The sequence below is a fragment of the Panthera leo genome, chromosome C2 (assembly GCF_018350215.1).
Source record: "Panthera leo isolate Ple1 chromosome C2, P.leo_Ple1_pat1.1, whole genome shotgun sequence".
Classification (NCBI taxonomy): Eukaryota; Metazoa; Chordata; class Mammalia; order Carnivora; family Felidae; genus Panthera; species Panthera leo.
The window spans coordinates 76,988,307-77,010,451 of NC_056687.1; the positions used below are offsets into that span (position 1 = coordinate 76,988,307).

Sequence of the window (22,145 nt, forward strand, 5' to 3'; positions counted from 1 at the left end):
TCTCTCTGTGCCTCCCCCGCTCACACTCTGTCTCCCTTTCCCTCTCTGTCAAAAATAAACATAAAAAAAAGGAAAAATAGAAAGCAAAGAGCAAAATGGTTGAAAGAGAAATCAAAATCCTATTTGAAGTTTTCAAACTTTTCTCTCCCTAATCAATAGAACAAAGGAGAAAATCAATAATACTGTAGAAAACTTGAATGACCTGACCTGAATGTCGTTTATAGATCACTCTATCCAAAATTCAACAGAATATCAAGAATTTCATGTGCACATGGACCATTCACTGAATCAGACTTATTTCTGGTTGTAAAACAAATTGTAGTAAATTAAAGGAGCTTAAGTCATACAAAATATGTTCTCTGACCACGGTGAAGCTAAAGTAGAAATCTATATCAGAAAGCTATCTGGAATATTTCCCCAATATTTGGAGATTAAACAAATCTATATAATCCATGAATTAAAGAAATTATCACAGGCATTACTAGAACATACATTAAATAAAAATGAGCACAAAAATTTAGAACACGGAAATGAAGTAGAGGGAAATTTATAACATTAAAATCCTTATATTAGTAAAAGAAAAACAAGGTCAAAAATCAATAGTGTAAGCTCTTCAGGATATTTGTCATAGAGTAATGGAAATATATAATCATCACAGGCGCTACTGGTGAATATGTTGAATAAAAATGAGAACCAAAATTTAGAGCATGAAAATGAAGGAGAGGGAAATTTATAGCATTAAAATACTTATATTAGGGGGAAAAAGGTTAAAAATCATGGTGTAAGCTTCAGGATATTTGTCATAGAATAATGGAAATAGATGATCAAAGACTGTACTGAAATTCTCATTACAGCTTTATTTCATAATAGTTCTAAATATGGAAACAATCCATGTCTTATCAATTCACAAATGAACAAATTGTGGGGAATACATTTAATAGAATAATGTTCGGCAATAGAAATGGGCTACTGATACATGCAAAAACCCCTACTTTTAAGAGCATTATGCTTAATGAAAGAACCCAAATGCAAATAACATGTACTATATGATTCCATTTATATGAAATTCTAGAACATTCAAAACTATCATGACTGAAAACAGGGAATTGCCATAAGCCAGATGGGAGGACAGGGTATGGCTGAAAACAACTATTAAGGAACTTTATGAGTGAGAGACCCGGTATAATAATTTGGGTAGTGATTGGTTACAGGACTGTGAATATTTATCAAAATTCACTGAATTCTACCCTTAAAATTGCTGAATTTTATTGTAAGTTAGACCCCAGTAAAGCTAATTTTAAATTAAAAAAATCAATTCCAGAAAAAATAGATATCTGTGAATCTGAGATTCCACCCAAGGGAGCAAGAACCATTTAAAAATAAATATGCAAGAGAACCTTCTCTTTCAGGAAGAGTTTTCCATAATTCTGAGTAGTGGAAAATACACAGTATTTCTTTTTTCAGTAGGAGTTGCCATTGGTGGCCCTGCTGCTTCTAGAGCAAATGGGATGTGTTTGACTTGCTTAGTATGCTCTAGGAGTTTGAATAGAAAGTCTGTATCCGGAGGTACAGGTGGGGATGCCTCCTGCTGGTATCTTTTTAGTTTACTTTCATGATCTAAATATCCTACCCAATTTTATTAGTTTAATTGAATTTCCTTAGAAGTATATATAATATTCTTCATGCGTGGTATACTGTGCTATATACTGTACCCAAAGTGTTTATTTAAGCTAAATTAAAAACTGAAAATAAAGATATACACACCTTTATGAGTCAACATTATCCAGCTGGATTTCTTCATTTAAATACTATAAGGGTATTATGTAGATTTTAAATATAAATGAGAAACAGAAGGAGGAATTAGACAAGTTGGAAATATTAGAAAAGTCCTACTGAAAGAGAAGGCAGTGTTTCATTATGGAAAGAGCATAGTCTTTGAAATAAAGGTCTAAGCATGGAGAAGAAAAATGTGGAGGTGTGATCAGGGAGAGTGAAAGGAAAGGTGGCTGGAATGTAAGGTACTGAGAGGGAAATTGGGGGAAATGGCACTGAAACAAACAGTGGTTTCACTGACAAAACTCTTAAATGCCAGGCTGAATAGTTTTACCCTAATTCAAAGGCAATGGTTTTTTGTTTTTTGTTTTGTTTTGTTTTGTTTTTTGTTTTGGAGAGGTGTAACACGATCAAAGTTTGCAAGAGAAAGTTTATTTTGGGGGCTCCTGGGTTGCTCAGGCTCAGTGTCCAACTCAGGTCATGATCTCCTGGTTGGTGGGATTGAGCCCCACATCAGGCTCAGCACTGACAGTGTGGAGCCTCCTTGGGATTCCCTCTCTTCCTCTCTCTCTGCCCCTTCCCTGCTCGCACATGTGCACTCTCTCTCTCTCTCAGAGTAAATAAATTAATTAAAAAAATTATTCTGGCACTGTAGAAAGGAGACTGGAGAGAAAAGAGGATGGAAAACCACTTGTAAGGGCGCCACTTTCATCCAACACAACATACTGGGGTTTACATGCCTTCCCCCACATCCCAACTACACACACCATGTTCTCTTAGGATACTTGCAGATGCTCACAGAAGTCAAGGAAGGCACTTGAGTTAGGAAAAAAAAAAACATAATGAAACTCTATATTTATATAAAAGCTAACCTTCATAGTAGAAAAGACTTCTACCTTAACATCCTCCTACCCTAGAGCTGTCCTGCCATGTTATAGCCCTATTTCAGCCTAAATAACATTTAGGCATTTCATAGTATACTATTTTTATGGAACTGTCTGAAACCATTTTTCAGCCTACTGAAGTTCCTTTTTCCTGTCCCTCCTTAGTTTATGAAGGACTTTATAACCTTTGAAAATCAATTTATGGTCTTGTCAGGAAATTGTCCCTTAAAAAAATGGATGCAGTTGTCCAATTGGACACACCAAAAAACAAGACAGAAAATTATCTGAAGAAATCACAAATATAGAGCATATTAGTTTGACTGTGTCTCCCACATCTGACTATATTTGAATTTAGAAGCTTTCCTTTGGAAGGCAAAATTTTCTTCTCAGCTATTCTCATGTTCCCACTCAGTAAACATTCACAAATTCCCCCATTAATATTTAATGAGAACCCAGGGTGAAATACCCAACATTTAGATGGCATGGTCAAAGTGTTCCTCTCTTGTATAGACAATACATTTGAGATTACATTGTGGGGAAATCTAGCAAAGAAAAATTTATCTTTTCTCTTAGATGGTCACAAATCAAGTGTAATAATCTTATAGGTGAAAACTGTCATGTAATTAACTTTATAAAAGGTTTCAGAGAGGCTCATAAAAGTGTTCATCCAAAGTCACACAATCAGTAAATTATAGATCCAGAATAAGAACCCATAGTCTTATTCCAGAGCTCACATGATGACTTGCCATTGCATTGAACAAGCTCTAACCTCCGTCCTAAATCTTAGTGCTCTGTGCACTGAACTATAGTTACGTGTGTCTAGGTTTTTCTTTCTAAGATGCTGAGAGATAATGGCATTTAAAGAACTTACTTAGAGGGACACCTGGGTGGCTCAGTCAGTTAAGCATCTGTCTGACAACTGATTTCATCTCAAGTCATGATCTTATGGTTCATGGGATTGAGCCCAGCATTGGGCTCTGCACTGTCAGATTCTTTTCTCTTCCCCTCTCTCTGCCCCTCCCCTGCTAGTTCTCTCTTGCTATCTCAAAATAAACAAACAAAAAAAAGAGTTTACTTAGAAATATGCCTGATGCTAAATGTGGGTTTAATAAATGATAGCTTATATTAATATAATAATTTAAATAGAGGGGAAAAAGGCAAATTTTCTGTCTGATGTTAGTTATCTAGAAGAGCCTGAATAAAGACTTCAAATGTGAGAGGGCTTTTGATAGGTGCTCTAATTCAGCAACTGTAGCATTCAGTGGATGTACTAGAAGGGCTCAGAAGACAGGAGACTTGAATATAAATTCTAGCTCTACCCTGGGATTGGTTCTTTTATTAATTATTTATAAGAGCCAAATATTGTTATAGCTAGAAGGGGTGCTAGAAAAAAATCTAATTCAATATATTTTAATTTTATTTATAGGTAGACCCATTGAGACCATAGGTAATATTCAAGGAGGCTGTAACCCGCCCCCCCCCACCAGGCTTTCAGGGAAACTTTGGAATGAGTTAGTATATGTTATTGTTGCACCCCTCCCCCTGCCCCCCCCCCCCCCACTCAAGCAAAACATCCTCATTGTTTTATGGTACTATGAGAATTAGGAGCCATTTATCTGGAACAACTTCTAAAAAGCTTAGCCTTGTATAGAAAGTATTTTTACACAGCTAGTCAATGACAAAGCCAGAACTAAAATCTAACCTGCATTCTTTTTCTTATACCAATAAAAACAATTGAAAAAAATATGCTTTTGTATTTATTTTAATGTTTGATCGAGTGTGCTTAACCAACGAAAAGGTGAAATGAACGTGAAATGTAAGGAGTTAGAGGTTGCATTTGTTTCATTTATTATGTTCCAGTGCCGAGAGCATACCCAACACAGAGTAGGGTCTCAATAAATGTTTTTTTTGAATGAATAAATGACATTAACTAGTCTGTCTCACTGAATTGTTTGTTAGATTTCTGAGAACAAAATGCATACTTCAACCACATGGTGGAGCCATTTCATAGTTTATTTGAAAAACAGTTTAGAAGAAACCAAATAATCCAACATACTACCTTTTCTTTGATAAAGTGATTTGAATGCAGAGTATGAAATTTAGATAATTTATCTGGTGAATCTACTCACTTAGAAATCCTTAACAAGTAAAATGGTTAGAATTACTGATAGGAGAATGAAATGTTGCATAGGAGTAGTTTTTACTTCTACTGGTTTAGTTCAGAGAATGTTTTAATCCAAATGACATTTACTTGGTAACTGGTAGGCACTACCTATGGCTCTCTAGTAAGATCCCTTGGGACAGATAAAAACATTCACAAAATAGCTGAATCAAGATGGAGATCCCACCTGATGTCTAAAGGTATGGACACATGGGCCACAGAGGTCTCAGGAGAAACAGTAAGAACTGGAGCTTTTCTAAATTTCTACATTTTATCTGACATTAAGGTGAATCAAAGAACTTGGGTCTAAGAGACATGGAAAAATAAAACTTTGTAAGTGGGCTTAGATGCTAGAGCTAAAGAGGAAGGGCAGTGATGAAGTGTACTTGTATCAGTTCTAAGGGGCAGGTGATCCTCATTTATTTTAGTTTTTATATTCAATAATGGGGATAGGGGAATAAGTGAGAATTCCAACATCCATACTCAACACCATTTCAGAGTTGACTTTGTGGTTTTCTTTCTAATGTTTTCAGGCTGTTTCTGCACATTCACCCTACCTCTAATACACATATGCCCTTTCTCTTACGCGCACATGCATTCACACACACATTACATTACCTTTTCCAACTGTGGTCACCAGCCTCATCCTCTGGATAGTGCCCTAGGTTTCAGGATGATATGTCACTATTAAAATACCACTTCCCACATATATCTCTATGTAAGTGATTTTATCCATTTTTTTTCTCTCATTTAAGCTCATCATTTTGAATCGTCTCAAGACAAATATATCTTGAATTCCAAACCACCTGGGGTAGATATCGGGACTACATTCCCCCTATAAATTATCCATGAAAGTCTAGTGAAAAGAAACAAAGTCCCTGGACAGGGACTAGAGCAGGCTGCCGTCGACTCCGTTATGACATTTTCTTTGGTTCTTTTCAATAGCCCATTCTAAGCTCCTTGTCATATAACCTTAACTTCTCTTTTTATTTCTCTACCAAACCCTCAATGTCTTAATGTAACCTTCTTTTTCATTCAAAGCACTAAGATAAACATTCCAAAATATTGGTGCATCAATGTAGTAAATAATGCCTCAAATTTTAAAAATTGTTCCTTTAGCCAACCATATGAAAATGGCATTTTCTCAATGACTCACAGTATTATGTTGGAACATCCATTCCATAAGTGAAATCCCCTTAACTTTCTCAGGGGTCTACAAATTCCATTTAGAGGAGAAATGAAGGATTATGAGAGAGAGAGAGAGAGAGAGAGTGAGTTTGTGTGTGGGGGGTGCCCGTGCATGCAATTTGACATTGTTGAAATAAATTCCCCTCTTCTTTAAAAGTTTTACAAAAGGATAGAGTCATTTATAGCTTAAATCTATATTTTTTAATATATAGTACATGGGAGCATACAGACAAAAGTATGCTTTGAAAAACACTTGCACTAAAAGCAGTGAAGGCAGGACCTGACATTCCCTGCAAAACTCTTAGGAAGTGCCAGAGGTATGGCTGTCAAGGAGAAATAAAAAGGGAAAAGAAAAAGAAAAAGGAAGAAATGGAGTTTTTGTTTTTAAGCAATTATGAGGAGGCTGGTAGCTTTATGACAGATCAAAATCTAAACTATAGGCCAACTATCTTACCAGAGAGAACCATGGAAAGAGACAGCTAAAATGAGCCCTCGTGTGGTCAGAAAAATCCCTAAAGACTACTGTCAAAAACTACCTGCTTGGAATTGTGTCAGAGTGTAATTCCACTTATGCCCCAGGGATTATTGAAAACAATAGAGCCATCAGCCAGCAATTGAAGGAGTCTAAAATTGAGGGGAATATTAAAGTAAGCAGACAATTTAACAGAGAGATCAGATAAGGTTAGCCAAAGAGAGCTCTGTTAAAATCACCATCACCCCAGAGTGATTCTGCTCTTGCCCTAGCTGCACACTTTGAGGAGTAAGATCAGCAAGTTCACACCGAGAGGGTGAAAGCCTTCCCTAAAATAGTCTAATCAATTCACTAAACAGATTAATGAGCTAATCACAACAAAACAAGACCCAGAAAGGGGTAAGGAGAATAAGCATCCACAATTACTATATTACCTAAAATATCGGCTTTTAATTTTTTTTTTTTTTATTTTAGAGAGAGGGTGTGTGCTAGCAGGGGAGAGGGGCAGAGGGAGAGAGTAAGAGAGAGAATCTTAAGCAGATTCCATACTGTGACCTGGGGCCAATCCCACAACCCTGGGATCATGACCTGAGCCAAAATCAAAAGTCCGGGGTGCAACTGACAGAGCCACCCAGGTTCCCTAAAATATCAAACTTTAAATATATGACACATGCAAAACAGGAAAGTATGACTGTATGACTCATATATCTGGAAAAAAAAAAAGAGGCAGGAGCCCAGGATAGGACTAGGAGATATAGAATTTAAAGGAAAAAGACTTAACAGGCACTATAACCACATTCAAAGAACTAAGAAAAGCTTAAAGGAAGCTAACATGACAATATCTCATCAGAAGGTGAATACCCTTAAAGAGTTAGAAATTATAAACAAGAAGCAAATGGAAATTACTGAAGTTGTCAAAGTAATTTCACATATAATTTAATAACCAAAAGGAAATAGTCCTTAAAGTAGGTTTGAGTAGATTATGTCTGAATTGAAAGAATCACTGAACTAACTATAAAATAGCATGAGAGAGAATACCCAATCTGAAAAACAATGGGAATAAAGAGTGAAGAAAAATAAACAGAGCTTAAAAAACTAGAAGACAGTTGGCTGAAAGTTCCCCAATTTGATAACAGGAAAAAATAGTCTAACACATGATGCTGGTATAACTAGATAGCCAAATTGAAAAGAATTTAGATTTCCGCCTCATACCATATAATAAAGTTAACTGAAATGGACCTTACACCTAATGTAAGTGTTAATACTATAAAAAACTAAGAAGAAGAAAAAAGCTATGTTTTATGAAATTGTGCTTCAAAAGAAACCGTCAAGAGAGTGGGGAAAAAAAAACACTGAATGGGAGAAACACATTTTCATAAATTTATAAAGGACTTTAATCCAGAATATGTAAAAGAAAACTTTTATAACTCAGTAATAGAGAGCCCAATTAAAACTGGGTAATGGATTTGAAATGATATTTCTCCAAAGAATATATACAAGTGGTGAGTAAGCAAGTTTAAAGATACACAACATCATTAGCCTCAGAAAAACACACATCAAAAACACAGTGAGAAACCACTCTCTCTATTCACTAAGATGCCTATTATCAGACAGAGAAGAGTAAGTGTTGGTGAGGATGTGGAGAAACTGGAACCATCAAGAACTGCTGGTAAAATGAAAAATGGTGCAAACATTTGAGAAAGCATTCTTCCAGTTTCTCGAAAGATTAAATAAGGATTTACCATATTACCCAGTAATTTCACCCGTCTGTATACCTAAGACCATTAAAAACATATATTCAATAGAAACCAGTGCACAAATATTCATAGCTGCATTACTTATAATAGCCAAAAAGTAGAAACAATCAAACTGCTCAACTGATAAATGGTTAAGATGTGATATATCCATATAATAGAATACTTAGCACTAAATATAAATGAAGTATACTAAATGCTATGACCTAGATGAATCTTGAATATATTATGTAAAATGAATCCATTCACAGAAGACCACATGTTGTTTGATTCCATTTATATGAGATATCCAGAATAGGCAATCCGTAAGACATAGAGTAAAAGAGTGGTTGTCTAAGGCTGGAGGGGTTGGGGGGAACATAATGAAGGCTGCCAGTAAGATGGGGTTTCCTTTTGAGGTGATGAAGTGTTCTAAAATATATTGAGGTTATGTTCGCACCATCTTATGAATACACTAACACCATTAAATTTTACATTTTAAATCTGAGTTGTGTAGTGATTCATGGTTCAAAAACGCTGTTAATTTTTTAATAACATGTCCTCGTGGATTTGAGGAAAATGAGAATAAAAAACTTCTAAAAGCTTTTTACAGAGGCAAAAGAGGTTGCCTATAAAGGAATAGGATTTAAAACTTATTTAAAAAACTTAGTCACACAGGAAGGAATCAAGATTTCAAAATTCTGGAGAAAAGTTTAGTTTTCTGTTTGATTTCCACACCAAAAATGTTCTCATTCAAGTGTAAGTAATATATTAGTTTTTTTTTTTAATTGCTGCATAACAAATTATCACAAACTTAGTTTAAAATAATCTACACTCAGCAACTTCCCTGTGTCAGGAGCCCAGTCTGGCTTAACTGGGTTCTCTGCTCAGGGTCTCACACAGTAGTAATCTAGATATTGGCCAGGTTATACTCCTTTCTGGAGCTTCAGGTCCTCTATGAATTTACATGGTTGTTGGAAGAATTCCTCTTTCTCAAAGTTATAGGACAAAGGTCCCCTCTTTCTTTCTACTTTCAGCTGGGGGCTAATTTTGGCACTTCTAGCACCCCTCGGTTCCTTGCCATGTGGCTCTCACAGACCCTCTTACAACATGGCAGCCTGCTTCATCAAAGGATATTCTTCTCCAGCCATCTAAAGTGTCATCTTGTAGTCATGGGAGTGACTATTCCATCACCATTGTTAGAAGTCAGTCACAGTTTCCCACCCACATTCAAGAGGAGACTATACAAGAATTTAATTCATTTGAAGGTCATCTTAGAATCCTTTCTGCCATACAAGGTTTAAGTCTCAGAAAGTTTATCCTCATGCCTTTTCAGAGCAAGTGATCTCAGACAGGCGCTTACAAAACATGGCAAAAAAAAAAAGAACAAAAACAAAACAACAACAACAAAACTGGGACTTGTGATATAAAAGGGGGGCATATACCACAAGGACCATTTTGAGATATGGCTGATTATTAACATTTTAAGGAGTTTTCAGGCCAGTTGTTAAATGTAGTCAATATTAAATAAGTGTACAGTTAAATAAGTTATATTTAAAAATGGAGGGGTTCCTGAGTGGCTCAGTCAGTTAAGCGTCTGACTTTGTCTCAGGTCGTGATCTCATGGTTGGTGAATTCAAGCCCCGCATCAGGCCCTGTGCTGACAGCTCAGAGCCTGGAGCCTGCTTCAGATCATGTGTCTCCCTCTCTCTCTCTGCCTCTCCCCCCATTCGTACTCTGTCTCTCTCAAAAATAAACATTAAAATCTAATAAATATAAAAAAATAAAAACAGTGACAATACTCATTCTTATCACTTCCTAGTTATTTTACTACATTTTCTTACTACTATGCCCAAGATTACTTACACCTATTATATCTTTATGATAGGCATACTGGACAATAATGAATTACTGCACATCTCTTTCCAACTCTGCCTTCAGTGACTTCAGGTTGGCAGTTTGAAATTAGCCATATAGGGAGTATTCACACCACAGAACTTGGCAAAGATTACAAATAAGGCCCAATCCCTTATTGAAGAGCTGGTTGTTAAATATTCAGTACCTCATTGATTGCAGAAAGAAATTTTAGATTTCAAGGCACTATGCCTTATAGAAAAGCAGCAACAGCATAGCTGTTTACAGCTATGAACTTTGAATACAAAGATGATAGTACAAGGTTTTGAGAGTTTGGGAATGGGAAAAACTATTCAGAGGGTAGAACAAGGGATTCAAATATGGGTATGGTATAAGAATCCAACTCCATAGCCCAACTAGAACTTTGCATTCTAAGGTTATTTTGGAATAGGAATATCTTAATACCTTTGGTAAAGATGATTACTCATTGTAGTTCCTAGCTCTCAAGGATATTAACCCCTAGATGGGCTTTATAGTAAATTCTTTCCTCTGGTTGATCCTGTGGAGTAACAGGGAGAGTGAAGGTGGCTGGCCTAGATGGGAGCATAAATTTATGAGATCATTAGTCCAGAGAACATCATATTCCCCTAAGCTTCACCTTTACTGAAGTGTAAGATTGTTGTGGGCAGAGGATCAGTCCTGCCTGAAAATTTCTTCAGGTCAACCACAGGCCTTGTACAGAATAGATGCTAAGTATTGTATGCAGATGTCATATTGAATTGAATTGAGCTGAGCTACCTGGCATAGAATTAAGGCCTATGTTCAGTACTTTAATGAATATGATTAATGATTTAAGGATCAGAGATAATGTACTTGGAATGAAAGCTTATGAACAAAAGTAATCTGATGGTCTTATATTTATGAGCATACTGTCTAAACATTTTATGTATGAAGAATTCCAGCGACACGTATCTATAGTAAAATACAATTTTATTTTATGGAAAACAATTAGGAAGCTCCAACTAAAAATTAAGAACACAACTCACCCCAAATATAAAGTGCTTTTTCTTTATATGCATTTTGAGTATTTTATCTTTTGACATAGAATGCTACACTGAGTTCTACTTTTGAGGACACTGTTTCTTTTTTAATCAGAGAACATTAAAATTTACAGTTTTTCTCATAGAGAGAGAATATGGAGGGAACCAAACTATTTGAAGTGTTTCATTCTTTGGCTTATTTCTCTATGAATACTTGAATCCAATAGCTTATAAGTAGATATCCCTGTGAATCTGATATTTCAACTTTCACTCTACAGGATGAAGTTTCTAATGTGTCCTGGGTAAATGGCTTTCTTGGTCAAGACTTCAATTCTCAACACTTTTTGTAATCTCCACTAATTGTAATTCAGTGCTAAGTTTTGAGCTTTACAAAACACAAGATCCCTAAACTTGATATTGAATTTCATTTCATTTAGCATTTAATGACTGCTAACAAGTACACTTAACAATAGTTCTTCAACAAATTCATCACCTGTAATCCATAATGCCTTCCTGCTTTCATTATCTGTCAGCCCCATTTTATCTTCATTTTCCCTCATAACCAGCATAGAAGCCATGTTTCACTTACTACAACAATTACTTTGAAAATACCCAATATTTCATTCTCCTTTCTGCCTCCATCATTCTTACAAAAATAATTCGACCAACCATACTTTCTATTAATATACCAGAGCAGCTAGAAAGAATCATGCAACTAGGTAGAACAGTATATTAGTTTCCTAGAACTACTATAACAAATCAACACAAATTTGTTGGACTAAAACAACAAAAAATTACTCCCTCACAGTTCTGGAGGCCAGAAGTCGGAAATCATTACCACTGGACTGAACTCAAGATGTTGTCAGGGTATTACCTACCCTGTTGCAAGATCATCTAATTTCGGCCTCTGTGGTCACATTTTCTCCTCCTCTTTTGTGTATAATGTTACTCTGCTTCACTCTTATGCCATCATCTACCTGAACATTCTGAGGTAATTTCCTCAATTCAACATCCTTAATCACATCTTGCATAAACTTTACCATGTAAGTTAACATTCACTGGTTCCAGGATTTAGGATCTGATACCTTTGGGGGACCATTTATTAACCTACCACAAATAGTTGCTCTTTAAATTCATGATCTCAAAATTCAAGTAGGTTCTCCACATTGCCTAGCAATCTTACTATATATCAGCTGACTCTCCAAGAGGACTGTACATCTGCTCTCTCTCAAATCTTTGATATTGTGTCTTTCAAACTCCTCAGCTAAAGAAGAGTCTACATGTTTTATTTTCCTATCTCTCCAACCTCATTCCATGCCATTGCTCAATTGCTTGCTATGCACCAGCCACAGTTCATTCAACACATACAGCTCTTTCTTAATTCACAGCATTTTACACACACCATACCTTCTCAGATATGTTGCATTGTACTGCTTTTCTTCCTCTTAGCTCTCCCCCAAACTAAAACCAAGACTCTCCTTGCTTAATCCTGCGAGGTCACAAAACATCACTTTATATTCAACTTTTCAGGCAACACTATCTTGTTTCCAATTTCCACCCTCTCCACACTCTTCCCACTCTACATACTTTATTTAATGTAACTGAAGACCACGTTTATTTATCTACAATTGTATACCTAGTATATAGTCCAATGTCTGGAGCTTAAAAGGCACTCAATGATTTTCTAAATGAATTCTAAATGATAAATGGAATAACTAAATGTTAAAACCTCACAATTTCATGTTGAAGTATCTGCATGGCTGAGACTGTGAACTTTGGGGTCAAAAAAACTTGTATTTGAATCCTGGCTTCCTCTTGTCTTAACTGGAAGAATGTGAGCAAAGTAAACAATATCTTGGTATTCTACCTATCACTGATTAAAAGCAGTGTCAAGTTACAACTCTACCTCTGACCAGGTCTGTAATTATGGACCTTGTCAGACCTCAGTTCTTCATCTTTAAAATCATGGGCTTGGATTAAGTGAAGTCTGACATTCAAATCATGTCTAATATTCTATAATTCCCTTTTTGTGGAAGATTCTAAATGGGAAAATTCAATAGGACAAAAAATTTATTAAAATTTCTGACAAAACTTAGGGGCACCTGTGTGGCTCAATCGGTTAAGCATCCAGCTTTGGCTCAGGTCATGATCTTCATGGTTTGTGAGTTTGAGCCCCACATCAGGCTCTGTGCTGACCGCTCAGAGCCTGGAGCCTGCTTCAGATTCTGTATCTCCCTCTCTCTGTCCCTCCCCTGCTCACACTCTCTCTCTCCAAAATAAAGAAATATAAAAAATTTTTTTTAAAATAAATAACATAAAATTTATGACAAAATTTATATAGCTATTCTGAATATTTATGACTTTTTAAACTTTTTGATGTTTATTATGTACAATGAAGGCACATGAAAATATTGGTCATCACAATATCTATCTTTTCAGATTTTACTATGCTTGATTCAGGGGGTTGACAAGCCACACTGTTTGCCAATCATCTTTCATCCTACACATTTGACAGATTGGAAAGCCGTGACAAAGAACTAATTTCAGTTCAGCTTGGGTTATTCTTTGAAACTTTCACAGAACTAGATGGATGTGCTCTATGTGAAACAGATGATAGTTTTGGACAACACATCTGTGAGATGGATAGGTAAGAAACAGTATGAGTTCACTCAGAATTTTTATTTTATATATTGTCAGAATATGGAGAAAAAAATTAACCTCTTTGGTACAAGACAATGTCATATCTGGAAACTACTAGCTACTAATTAGAAAAATATTTTAAACATTGTTTCAGGTCAGGCAAGAACTGAAGGCAAGCACATATAGATAATAGACCTTGATATCAGAACCAAGAAGGATATTTAAGATATGCATGCACTGAATAATGAAGAGGGGAAAAAAATGAACTTGGAATCAAGATTATCTGGATTCTAGTTCTGGCACTGTCCTGAGCTTGCTTTATAACAATATATCATATAACGGTATATATGTCAGTGTTTTCTTCTGCACTAAGATGTATTGAGTCAAATAATTCTTGTCAACTGTCAACGATATGAGTATCAGTTAAGATGACCTAATGCAAGTAACAGAAGACTTAACTTCAAGTTTACACAATAGGAATACTTACGATTTCATACAATATGAAATCTAGTGATCAGACATTTGATGGCTGCTTGATTTAATGATCAACAATGTCATGAAGGGTCCAGGTTCTTTTCACCTGTGAAGACTCATCCCCTCTTAAAGGATGACTGCAGCAATTTCAGAAATAACACTCACACACAATGTTCAAGAACCAAAGGGACTCTCTGATGCCTTTAAAAATAAGAGAATTGAGAACATTTTTAAAATTGAATTTCATACACACACACACACACACACACACACACACATATATACACACAAGCATACAGAAACAGGAGGGATGTATATATGTACACATAGGAAGATGGTATATTTTAAACCTTAGAATACTTTGGTCAAACTGAGTATAATAAAATTGATTGGTTATTCCTAATTTTGCTGGACAAAGTAGAGAAAGAAAAGGATAAGCCTGGGATTCCAAGTGTCAACTCAAGTACCTCATGAATGACCTGAAGTTTTCTGGGTCTGTCGTAAAAGAAACCCTTATCTCCTATAGCTGCAGAGCTGAAATTGTTGAAAACCAAACCCAGAGCCTCATCCTAAGAGTGGCTGAATTATAATGTAAGTTGAATTCCCAACCTCAGAGTGCTGCTGTTAAAATAAGAGCATACGGGTGCCTGGGTGGATCAGTCAGTTAAGCGGCTGACTTGAGCTCAGGTCATGATCTCACGGTTCATGGGTTTGATCCCGCCATCGAGCTCTATGCTAACAGCTGAGAGCTTGGAGCCTGCTTCTGATTATGTCTCTGTCTCTCTCAAAAATAGTAACTATAATTTTTTTTTTTTTAAATAAGAGCATTGATTGGGATAGAATAAGATTCTCAAAATGGGAATGGAAACATACGGGAAGTTCCTGATGAATCTGGAGACACTGAATGCTTAAGTTCTGATGAGTCTCTTTTGCCAGTGAAAACTACCATGGTATCCATATCTAAGAAGATTACCCCTGTTTTGCCTGAGAAAACCATAACAGTCTCCCATGAAATAACTGCAATGCTGCTAATTCTCTTCAGGTACTCCTCACCTCTGCCCGAGGCTCTTAGTTTCTAGACCCATAACTAGACTCATGTCCCGGCAGGCCCTGAAAATTGAGGTACAAAGTGTGGCCTATGAAGAGGTGTATTATACTACAAAATAACGCCATGCTTTTTCCAATTTATACAGGCAGAAATCCAGAGAATATGTGTGGCAATGGATATTGAGGGTAAGGGATAATGGTAGAAGGAACATAAAATTTACTCAGGCTGAATTTATTGGTATCAGCCATTTAAGCAGAGAATCTGAATGTAATGTTGTGGCTTAGAGGATTAAAAAGGAATCTGGTTGGCTGAAACATAGGCCAAAAGGTGGCCTACACCACATTAAGTAGAAATGCCAGGGCCACCTGGGTGGCTCAGTTGGTTAAGCGACCAACTTCAGCTCAGGTCATGATCTTGCAGTTTGTGAGTTCGAGCCCTTCATCGGGCTCTGTGCTGACAGCTCAGAGTCTGGAGATACTCAGATTCTATGTCTTCCCCTCTCTCCACACCTCCCCTGCTCACGCTCTGTGTCTCTCTATCTCTCAATAATAAACATTAAAAAAAAAAAAAAAAGAAATGCCAGACGGTCTTGGTAAAAGGATAGAAGTGCTTAGGGAAGTTGGAATGTTAAGGTATATTTATCCTGTAAGACCTTCTCACTCACTGTTGGAGGGTCCAGAGTTCATAGCTTGACTGTGAGAAATTTGTGAGCACAGCCCCAACATCCTTGAACAGCTTTATAGTCACTCTTCTCTACAGATGAGAAATTATAGTGGGAGCTGCTACCACTGAATCAGGAAATCTAAATGCAAAAGGGACAATTGGATTTCAGAATAGCAGAGGGCAAGTGAAAGCACTTAATCAAAGGCAAGGTAGGTGTAGTTGTCCTAGAGAGAACAAGCCAAAGTAGCAATCAGAATAGTCTAACTAGAAGAGAACACATAATGTTGGCTAGCTGAGCACAGTGTTCCTAAGTATCAAATAGATGCATGTCTTTTAAATTTTTACTTGGATGGGGGGACACCTGGCTGACTCAGTCTGCATAGCATGTGATTCTTGATCTCAGAGTCATGAGATCAAACCCCATGTTGAGCATGGAACCGACTTAAATATGAAAAATAATTTAAAAAATAAATTCTTATTTGATTTGTATAAGCAGAAGAGTTCTGGGTCAAGTGAACAAAAGTCTAACTTAAATAATAAAAACAGAGTCATGACCAATGAATTCCCAGATTTGAGTCAGTGTATAAACCCAGAAACTCATGAGTCAAGGGGAGGGTGGGTTCTCTTGAGGAAGAACCCTGTCACACTGTCAAAAATTTGTATTAATCCTTCTTTTAGCCTTCCCCAAAGGTACCTACAGCCAAAGTGACTGTACCTTAGGGAACATAAAATAATCAGATTATTTAACACTGGCTCTAAACTGATACTAATTCAAGGAAACCCAAATTTCACTGTGTTCTACCACTCAGAATAGGGCTTATGGAAATCAGATAATTAATGGAATTTTAGTTCAGATTTGTCACAGAGTGGGTCCCCAAACTGATTTTATAATCATTTTCCTAATCCTGGAATTCATAAGTGGAATATACATACTCAGCAACTGGTACAACCCACGCATTGGTTCCTTGACTCATGGAGTGAGGGGTATGATAGTAAGAAAGACCAAGTGGAAGCCATTAGAACTGCCTCTATCCAAGAAAATAATAAACCAAAAGCAATACTGAATTCTTGGAGGGATTGTAAAACTCAGTGCTATCATCAAGGACTTGAACAGGATTCCTATCACATTTCTATTCAACTTGCCTATTTGGCTTGTGCAGAAAACAGGCGGACCTTGGAGAATGACAAAGGACTATCACAAGCTTAACCAGGTGGTGACTCCAATTGCTGCTGAACCAGAAGTGGCTTCATTGCTTGATCAAATTAATACATAGTCTGGTAACTGGTATGCAGCTATTAATATGGAAAACGCTTTTTTTGTCAGTATACCACCAGAAGCTATTTGATTTCAGTTAGCAATGCCAGAAATACACCTTCACGGTCCTACCCAGGGGTGTACCAACTCTCTAGCCCTAGGTCATAATTTAGTTCACAGGGATTTTGGTTGCCCTTTCCCTTCTACTGATCTAGAACACTGATGACAGACTGATTGGACCTACTGAGCAAAAAGTAGCAACTACTCTAGATTGTTGGTAAGATACTTGTAGGTCATAGGATGGGATACAAATCTGACAAAATTTCAAGGGCCTCTACTTCAGTGATATTTCTGGGGGTTTAGTTGCATGGGATATGTGGAGATAACCCTTCTAGGATAAATAATAAATTATTGCATTTGGCCCCTCTTACAACCAAAAAAGAGGCACAGTGCCTAGTGGAACTCTTTGGGTTTTGGAGACAACATTCCCCATCAGAGTATGCTGCTCCAGTCCATTTACCTAGTGACCTAAAAAGCTGTTTGTTTTGAATAGGACCCCAACAAGAGAAGGCTCTGCAACAGATTTAGGCTGCTGTGCCACCACCTGTGTCATAAGATCCAGTACCTCTAGTGTTTGAGGTGTCACTGTCAGGTAGGGATGCTGTTCGAATCTTAGGCTGGCTCCTAGAGGTCAATCACAGTGCAGACACTTAGGATCTTGGTTGATCACTGGATAATCAAGTAACTGGCTTGATACAGTGGTGGAATGGTCCTTTTTGAAGACACAGTTACTGGTCTTGGTGGAAATACTGTGAAGGTCTGAAGCAAGGTTCTTCAGAAGGATGCATATGTGCTAAATCAGCATCCAATGTATGGTGCTATTTCTCCCATAGCCAGGATTCATGGAGTTAGGAATCAAGGTGTGGAAATGCGAGGGACATTATTCTATAATGGGAGTCTATACCACTGTTTACCTCCTAGTGACCCACCAAAATTTTGCTTCTTTTCTCCATTACCTCATGTGCTGCTACTCTAGAGATCTTAGTTCCAAAGGGAAGAATGCTTCTACCAGGAGACACAACAATTATTTCGTTGAACTGGAAATTAGGATGAACACATGGCTATTTTGGGTGACTGGTCCTGAATAATAGGAGAAAACTGAACTGCTACTCTACAATGGAGTTAAAGAGTATGTCTGGAACACAGGCTATCTCTTAGGACATCTGTTAGCAGTACCATATCATGATGAAAATGAAAATGGTCAATGGAAAACTACAACAACTCAATTCAGGCAACATTATCAATGGCCCAGATCCTTAGGGAACAAAGGTTTGGATCACCCTCTAGGTAAAGAACCATGACCAGCTGAGGTGCTTGCTGAAGGCAAAGAGAATATGAACAGAAGGTAGTTCTAAATACTAGCAATAGCCATGTGACCAGTTATAGAGTCAATATCTGTAATTTGAATATTTATTCTTTATTCCATTATGAATATGTTTCTATTTGTATGGGAAATATATTTTCTTTCCTTTCTTCTTCCCTCATATAACAGAACATATATTGACTTTATATCATACTATTTAAGTTACTGGATATCAACGAGAAGAGTGAACATCACCCAAGGACTTCCCATCATCTTCTGGGGAAAGGGTATTTTTGGTTGTACACAGGATAGCTGTATCATGTTAGGTGGAAATATGATCTTGTTATTGTCTTTGTCTGGAGATTATGTAGGATTTAAAGAGATGTGTGTGTGGGGTAAATTGACAAGAGATAACCTATGGTGGTTAATTTCCTATCAGCTAGACTGTAGTACCCAGTTGTTTGGTCAAACATCAGTCTGGATATTTTAGATGTAGCTAATGTTTAAATCAGTAGAATATGGCTGAAGAAGATTATCTTTATTAAGGTGAGTGGGCCTTATCCAATCAGTTGAAGGCCTTAAAAGATTGAGGTCTCCCAAGAAAGAAAGAATACTGTCTTTAGAATCAAAAACCTTATCACCTCTCCCCTGGGTCTCCAGCCTCCAGATCCTCCTACCTGCAGATTTCAAACTTGCCACAATTGTGTGAGTTAATTCTTTAAACAGCTCTCTCCATATATATATTCCATTAGTTCTGTTTCTCTAGAGAACCCTAATACATCTGATAGGTTCAATAGGTTTTCATAAAAATTTCTGTGAGATCAGCTCCCAGCAAGCATCAAGTCTACCCTCCCCACACCTAATTATGGTCATCTCCACAACCCTGTATGAGACCACTATCCTAACTTCTCATAGCAAATATCAATTTGTGGTTTTTATATATTACATAAATGTAGGGCTATAGTTCATCTGGCTTATTTCATTTATCACAATGTTAAGAAGATTCATCAATATTGTATGTGGTTACAGTTCATTCTCATTTAGTATAATATTTCATTGTTTGAATATAGTGACTTAAAATGGATATTTAGGTAGTTTTAAAATTTTATTTAATACTAATGATTTTGCTACAAAAATTTTAGTACATGTCTTTTGGCAAACAAATGACTTCATTTCTTTGGTGAATAAATGCATATATACTTAGTAAAATTGCTAGATAAGGTGCATACATGTCCAGTTTTAGTAGCTGTAGCAAAAACATGTTTTGTTAATTTATATTCTCGTTAACTATACATAAGATAGAATGTTCTACATTATTTTCAACACTTATTTTCTCTTTTTTTAAACTTTAACCATCTGGTAAGTATGTGTTAGCATTCCTTCATAGTTTTATTATGCATTTCCCTGATGACTAGTAAAGCTAAACACTTTACATATATAATATACAACATAATATAAATATGGAAAAATATTTTATACAAATACGTGTAGATTTTATAAGTTTTTATAGATCTTATAGATACAAAAGCTTTTATATATACAAATTTTATACATACAAATCTTTTGTTCATTATTTTATATGGGGACATACATTATTTCTCTTTTTATAACTATCATGTAGTAAGGTGTGTATTCAAACTTTTGTCCTTTTTTTCAATTGGGTTGTTTTTTCTATGTAGTCAGAAGGACTTTTTTGTTTATTAAAATTGCTGTTTGTTTAAAGATAAAATTTTAAATATGTCCTCCATTTGTGTGAACTATTTTTTCCCCATCTTGTAATGGTATCTTGTGATCATTAAGAAATAAAAATTCTTAATTTTAATATAGTCCAATTTATTAATTTTCCATTCTGATTAGCAATACTTTCCATCCCTTAAGGCTGGAAAACAAACAAAACAAAAAACTTTACCTAAAAAATCCCAGCAAATTACCTCTTATATTTAACTGGCCAAAACTGCATCCTAGGTCTATTCCAAAATTATTAAATGAGAGGAAGAACAGAATTGACCTGAAGTAATCAAACTCAACATTCTGGGGCTAGAGAGGGGTCCAGCTTCTGTGTGGCTTTTTATTTGGCCTTTGGGCACAAGAACACTGCATAGAAGCACTCAATAAATATTTCATAAGTTTTTCAACAAGGAAAAATATAGAGAAAATGACTACTGGAGAGTCAACTAAAATTAACCATGGAAAACTACATGTAATATGTGCATTCCTTGTTTGCCATCTCTAATCAGTGTTCTTTATGCTTTTTTTATGAATGAATTAGATCACCAGTCAGTCTAGAAACCTAGAGACCCATGTACGTCAAATCCATATATATGAAAATACATTTTTTTAGCAAATTGTACTATGTACTTTCCCTTTTCACATTCTTTCTCTTCTTTTTCTCCTTCCATGCATATTGACGTTATCATTACCTCATTTTAGGCTTTTTAGAATAGTCTTCTCTTCCTACACAGAACCCCTTCCATGAATCCTTCAATACACAGAAATCCATCCCCTAATTTTCTTCCTAATGCATCATTTTCTTTAGAATATACTTCCCTGCTTCCAATCTTCCAATGATTCCCAAATGGCAAAGGTAGTGTGATGATTCATTTTACATGTCAACTTGATTGGGCCACAAGATGCTCAGATATTTGGTGAAATATCATTTTAAGTGTTTCTATGAATATTTTTGGATGATATTGATATTCAAAATCAGTAGACTGAGTAAAGCAGATTGCCTTCCTTCATCTAATCAATTGAAGTTCTGAATAGAACATCAAAGCTGACCCCAACCCTTCCCCCAACCAATAAGAGAGTTCTTCTGTTTTAACTGCCTTCAAAGTAGGACGTTGATTTTTTCCTGCCTTAAGACTGAAACTGAAAACATAGGCACCTCTCAGGTTTTGAACTATGAGCCTTTGGACAAAAGCCACACTATAGGCCTTTCTGGTTCTGAGGCTTTGGACTCAGATTGAACCTACCACATCAGCTCTTCTGGATCTCTAGCTTGCCAACTCATCTTCCAGGTTTTGGGATTGTCAGCCCCCACAATTGTAGAAGCCAATACCATAGAGTAAATTTCTTTCTCTCAATCCTATCCATTCTGTTCCTCTGGAGAATTCTAATACAAAGTCCAAAATCCTTATCAGAAAATCAGAACTATCACTACCCTCTAAATTTATTTCCAATCAACCATTTCCAACATTCTTTCTCACTACCCTCTCACCAAACATTTTTCACTCTGGTCAAAATATTTCACCATTATACACCCTGTGAGTTCTCCCTCATTGCTGCTATCTTTGTTACAATGAAATACACTAGCTCACCTTTATTTGCTAAAATAAAGCTCACCTTCTCATTGAAACCTCCCTGTTTCTGTATGTGTGTCTTCATTAATCACTGTATTTGTTTTAGTTGTCTTAGATGTATTTTACTTTTGTTGCTCTTTCCCAACCAATTAAAGGCAAACATTTAGTGAGTAATTATGTGTCAGCTACTACACAAAGAGTTTTGCATGCATTATCTAATATAACTACATTATAAGTTAGGCACTATTATTATTGCTATTTTATAAATGAGGAATCGGAGGCTCAGGCATGTTGGGTA

The 22,145-nt window shown here is 36.2% G+C and overlaps 1 protein-coding gene across 4 annotated transcripts in view; it reads right to left on the minus strand.

Moving 5' to 3' along the window:
• The window catches only part of OSTN (osteocrin), a 231,538-nt gene that overhangs the window by 185,140 nt on the left and 24,253 nt on the right, over window positions 1–22,145 (minus strand). For 3 of the 4 annotated variants that reach the window (XM_042956055.1, XM_042956057.1, XM_042956058.1), the window contains exon 3: window positions 14,233–14,420. The exons of the other annotated variant lie outside the window; for it this stretch is intronic. The gene's annotated coding sequence lies outside the window, so the exon portion shown is untranslated. The remainder of the gene's footprint in view (window positions 1–14,232; window positions 14,421–22,145) is intronic. 4 annotated transcript variants of the gene reach the window in all.